This window comes from Meles meles, chromosome 4, assembly GCF_922984935.1.
Source record: "Meles meles chromosome 4, mMelMel3.1 paternal haplotype, whole genome shotgun sequence".
Lineage (NCBI taxonomy): Eukaryota > Metazoa > Chordata > Mammalia > Carnivora > Mustelidae > Meles > Meles meles.
Window position 1 is genome coordinate 84,381,836 of NC_060069.1, and position 6,561 is coordinate 84,388,396.

Here is a 6,561-nt window from a genome sequence, read left to right on the forward strand (position 1 = left end):
GTGGATAAAAAAATAATTGAATCTTTTTTTTCCATCTCTTAAGTTCTTGGAATATCAAACTTTTAATCAAACCTTTAGCTCTTAAAATGCCTTTTACTACTATGGCACACTGTCTAAAGCTGCACTCAGAGGAAATTTCATAGCTTTAAATACACATATTAATCAAGCAGAAAAATAAAAATAAACTTGTAGAAATTCAAGAAACTGGGAAAATGCCAAATTCAAGATAAGGAAAAATAGGAGAATTTAATGACTCAAAAATAAAAAAAGAAAGAAAATGACTTGAAGTTATAACTAAATTAAATAGCTATTAATTTGGCAAAGTTATAACTTTTACCTAATCCAAGGGAGACGAGGAAAAGAATATTAAAATAAAGAATAAAGAATAAATACAGGGAAATAATTACAGATATTGAGAAAACTAAAATAACCAAAATGTACTGCTTGATTAAACTTCATGAAAATAAATTTTAAAATATAGATAAAATGATTACTTTTCTAGAAAAATATATATTACTCAAACTGACTTCTACAGTGGGAAATTGTTTTTTTTTTTTTCTTTTAGTCAAATAACCATAGAAGTTTGTCAAAGAGGCTCCTTTTAAAAAATTTGATAAGTGGAGTAGATTTGTATAAGTAAAGCCATTCTGTTACATGGACCCTCCCCCTACCGGCCCCCACGGAGTGGAAATTCTGACTAAATGAGGCAGCTCTGGATGGGTGTGGGGTCCAGAAAACTGAATTATTTTGTCATTGGTCTTCCTGACTCAAGCCTGGAAAAATTACACAGTGAGATCTGCACAGAGATTAGCTTTCCTCAGAAGTTCTGCTCAATTTTTTTAGTGGTAGGTCCTTAGATTTTTACAGGGACAAAGCTCACTGTACACCTCAGAATTCCATTTGTCCAGTTTTTCCCCCCTCTGTGTGATTTCCCATTTCTATCTGATTTGCAGAAATAAAGTGAAACTTCTCATAAATGATGACTTATCTCCACCCTAACCTCCACAATTTTTTTTCTATTATGAGTTTATTTTTATTCACATATCTTTCTTTCCTTCTTTTTTTTTTTCAGCAAAATCTTAGTAGGCAAAGGAGGCAAATGCACACTTCTTATCTGTGTTATTTATTTATTTATGAGAGGAAAATGGAGAGAAAGAGTGGTAGAGGGAGAGGGAGAGAGAGAATCTTAAGCAGGCGCCATACCCAGTGCAGAGCATGATGCTGGGCTCAATCTCATAACCCTGAGATCATGACCTGAGCCAAAATCAAGAGCTGGATGGTTAACCAACTGAGCGACCCAGCCCCATGATCTGTCACCTTTTTTTTTTTTTTAAGATTTTATTTATTTGACAGACAGAGATCACAAGTAGGCAGAGAGGCAGGCAGAGAGAGGAGGAAGCAGGTTACCTGCTGAGCAGAGAGCCCGAAGTGGGGTTCGATCCCAGGATGTTGGGATCATGACCTGAGCTGAAAGCAGAGGCTTTAACCCACTGAGCCACCCAGGTGCCCTGATCTGTCAGCTTTAAAAGAAAGCATTTTTATTCTTGTTCAGAAGATGTCAGAATATGGGGCTCCTGGGTGGCTCATTTGGTTAAGTGTCTGCCTTTGGCTCAGGTCATGATCCCAAGATCCTGGATCCAAGTCCCACATCCAGGAGCCTGCTTCTCGCTCTGCCTCTCCTCTCTCTCATGAATAAATAAATAAAATCTTCCCAAAAAGCCAGAATGTAAGCATTGAAAGTACAGTATATATTTTCGAAATAATTTCATGTAAGCATTTTACTGAGATATTTAATACTTACAATTATGTATAAATCTAGCAGTGCAATAGCTTCAAATGTTACAATATAGTCATCATATCGATTTAGTGTCAACATAACCAATATAAATATACTTTAGCTATTATTGGTGATAGTAAAGATTAAAAATATAAAAGTTGACTTAACAGATATATCCACATTTATGTAAGTGTAGACTGTATATCAATGTTTTAAAATGTTTTAAAAAATGACTACACTTTCTTACTAAAAAATACATCTCCTTTCCTCATTTTCCACTTTACTCTATTTTGAAATTCTTATCTCTCATTTTTTTATCCCCACCACCAGAAGAAAGAAAAAAAAAAGGATTGGATGATAAGAATTTTATTTTATTTTATTTTAAAGATTTTATTTATTCATTTGACAGACAGAGATGACAAGTAGGCAGAGAGGCAGGCAGAGAGAGAGGAGGAAGCAGGCTCCCCAGTGACCAGAGAGCCTGATGCGGGGCTCGATCCCAGAACACTGGGATCATGACCTGAGCCGAAGGCAGAGGCTTTAACCCACTGAGCCACCCAGGCGCCCCAGATGATAAGAATTTTAAAAGATGGTCTTGGAGTTTGCTTAGCTTCTAGTCTGATACTCATAACTATCCAATAGGTGAGCCATCCTTTAGAAATAATTCTAATATTCTCATATTTCCTATCAAATCAATGTATAATATCTACTTATAATATCTGATGATTCAAGTCATTTCTCTAAAATTTTATATGCAAGGCTTAAGTATTTTTTTGTTTCTAAATCTAGTTTCAGAAATATGGCATTCCCCCAAATCAAAGTGTTATATAGAGTGTTATAGCATTCCCCAAAATCAAGTCTTTTAATACTAACAAGAAGCCAACTTTTACAATTTTTAACAAGCTAATTTGAAAGACATCATTTATTTTATGAGACAGAGTAGTATTTCTAAATAAATGTTCTTAATTCTTCAATAAGTTAATCACAGATTCATACACAATGTAACTGTGCATGTGTAAAACTCATACATAGTAATCTCAATGTCTATAACCAAGTCAGGTGAGCAAGTTTTAAGATAATTAGTACAGCAATTAGTACAGCAATTAATTCAATTAATTAGATTAATATATTCTGCATGTGTGTTTCATAAATAGAAAGTAAATGAATTATGGTATTGACTTCCTGTTAACACAACATTAAAGCAATTGGTTTTTTAATATAAGGGTGCAAGGTGATCTCAGACTTAACTCTTGTTTGAATTGTTTTACAATGAGAAAGTATGTCTTTTGTAATGTAATAGGCTTGTAACAAATTTAATTAGAAATAATTTGGTTAATTCAGTGGGACAAATTGACATTCTTTGATCTTTCCTTTCCTGTCCCATCTCCCATACTGTCACCTTCAAAAGATGTTGACATTTAAATTACTTAGTTCTGCTCCCTGTGCTGTAACTTACCAAGACTCTAAATCTAATGATCACTGTCAACTCTAAGTAGAGCTTCTCATCATGGTATGACTTTGGGTGGCGACAGTGAGCAGGGAGACTGTTTTATTTCCTGCTCTGTGACATACTGTGATAATTTAAAAAGTATTTGATAAATAAGTAGTTAAATGAAAAGATAATGAATGTAATAAGCACACTAGGCTTAATAAGATAAATATTACTTTATCCACATACATGACATAAAAATAAAGATATTAAAAACTAGTATTTGGAGGAGTCCATTTGTGGTAGAATTCTTCCTATATTTTGTTCACCTGGTTATTTTCATTCTCTTGCTAACAACTGACATTTTCTTGGCATGTTTCTTATTTTGTTGACTTTCTCATTCAGAAGAGAAAATAGAGTTAAGCAGCCATCTTTTGCATAGCACAGAGAGTAAAAACACCCTGGGCCAAGACAACAATGAAATGGGATAGAAAAATCCTGAGGAGGAATTGGAAGTTAAGAAAGGGAGAAAACTGACAGCAAATGGAGAGAAGAAAACACTCTGGTTGGGAAATTAGAAAATATTGCAAAATTTACCTTCAGAGTAATGTACTCATTGACTATTTTGGTATTAAAATTAAAACAGCTTTTACAAAGCCACTGAGACAATAGACAAAGTGTTTCATTTAACTCCAGAGAACATTTCAGTTGGCAAGTGACTTATTTTCTGAGAAGATGTAGGAAAACAGCTTAAACAATCACTATGTCTATAAATGAGTAGTGGTCTTTACTTCCTGACCATAAAAAGAAAAAATAGAACTTTACTGGTGGAAGTACTGTATACCTCATTCAATTCCTTAGGTTTCAGAAGAGAAAGCAATGGTGCACAGCAGTCAAGTTACTTACCCAAGTTAAGTGAAACTGTATCTACTAACTTTTAGTGAGATGGTGTTTTTCAAGATTTATATAATATTAGAATTCTTTAAAAATGATTAGACTTCCAACTTCAATACCATTACGGTAGAGAAAGGCAAAGGCAGCTATGGATCTCTGCCCATGAAGGAAATGCAGATCAATAGCCTGGGATGGGTGTGGACAGATTTCTGATAATGGTGACAAAATGATGTCACATGAATCTTCCCATGGGTAAAAGTTATAAAGCTTAGACACATTTTAAAATAACCATTGAAAGGTACCAAGGAAGTATATAAATGCAAACAAAAGTCAAGGGAAATTGTATTCTCAAAAATTGTCATTATGAAGGTTAAGAAATGCCTGAGTATGCTCCAAAGATCATCTATAGAGAAGAGGAAGCATTCTGCCTAACCAGCTCTAGAATAGAGAGGAAAGTGCTCAGTATTAGAATAGCAGCTGAGAATTTAAAAGGCAAATCTGAGAGAAGTGCAAAAGTGCCAAGACCCAATCTTTGCATGTTAAGTTCTGCAGAAATCCCTGAATGACCACTAAACTATAAATGTTCAAAGCAGAGCCCTGGGTGTCTGGCAAATAGAGCAGGGAAAGACCAAATGGAAATATCGTTTTGAAAAACAGATTTATCAGGTGAGATTTGTGACTTTGCTACCTTTTTAAACAAGTGGATTCTCTGACTCACATGCCAGTCAGCCTTACTGATTTGAAACATCAAAGAAGAGAGTCTGATGCTGGCAGAGCATCTAGAAATTTGAGTCTTCAGAGGCAGAGTTACCACGATCTGTGAGCCTAAAGATGTGAAATACATTTTTCCTGAATCTTCAGCTTATCACCATGCCTCATAGTGAACACCTTCAGGGAATGAGGCTACAAAAAAGCAGCAGCTGGTTGCTGGGAGGAATAAGCAGGGTTATCAGCTGCTGCATTCTACTGGAAAGACTGAAGTTACAGTTTAAATACAAGAAAATTAACTGACTGCTATAACTAACAAATCCCCAGAGGAACACAACAGAATCCAGAGTTGCTACAACATAGAACCTACAATATCCAGTTTTCAATGAATATTATTATATATGCAAAGAAAGCATAAAGTATAATCTATAATCTTAAAAAAATAAACACCACAAATCAAATGGGACCTTACTTCCAGTTGCCCAGACGATGGCTCTGTCAGACAGATACTTTAGGAAAGCTATTATGTGTTCAAAAAAATTGAGAAAAAATATTTGAAAATAATCAGAGAAAATAATGGTCCAAAAGAGTGAATGGAAATTAAAATATATGAAAATGGAAATTCTATAATATAAACATTGAAATGAAAAATTCACTAGATGGGATCAACATCGGATTGAAAGTGGTAGAAATAACTTGTGAAATTTATATGAAGATCAAAAGAAATTGCTCAATCTCAAGAACAGAAAGAGTCAAAGTACTGAAGAAAAATAAATATAAAATAAGTAAGTAGAAAAATACCTTTACGGGATAAGGCCAAGAGGCCTAAAAGACATTCAATTGAAGTTCCAGGAGAGGAAAGACAGGCATAGAAAAATATTCAAAGGAATAATAACTAAACACTTCACAGACTGGTAAACAACCTTAACTTTCAGATATAAGAATCTCAACAAATCAAAACAAACACTGCACATACACACAAAGGATAAATATAAAGAAAATCGCACCAGAGACAAACTGCTGAAAACTAAAAAATAAAGAAAAAAAAAAGTTTTGAAAAGCACCCAGAGAAAAATAACACAAAACATATACAAGAACAATGATACAATTGGTAGCTTTTTGTCATAATAAAAGGAGTGCAGAAGCATATTCAAAGTGCTGAAGAGGGGGAGGAGTCAAGATGGCGGAGAAGTAGCAGCCTGAGACTACATCAGGTAGCAGGAGATCAGCTCGATAGCTTATCTAAACATTGCAAACGCCTACAAATCCAATGGGAGATCGAAGAGAAGAAGAACAACAATTCTAGAAACAGAAAATCAACCACTTTCTGAAAGGTAGGACTGGCAGAGAAGTGAATCCAAAATGACGGGAAGATAGACCACGGGGGGAGGGGCCAGCTCCAGGCAAGCGGCGGAGCAACGGAGCACAAAATCAGGACTTTTAAAAGTCTGTTCCACTGAGGGACATTGCTCCAGAGGCTAAACTGGGGTGAAGCCCACGCAGGGTCAGCGTGGCCCCAGATCCCGCAGGGTCACAGAAGGATCAGGGTGTCGGAGTATCACAGAGCTCGCAGGTGTTAGAACGGAGAAGCCAGCTACAGAGACAGAGCCAGGACTGAGCTCTCAGCTCGTGGTTACCTTGAACCAGTCGCAGGCTGGGTGAGCTCGGAGCACGGCTGGAGGCTGGGGATATGGGAGTGATTGGGTGCTGTTCTCTAGGGGGCGCACTGAGGAGTGGGGCCCCGGGCTCTTGG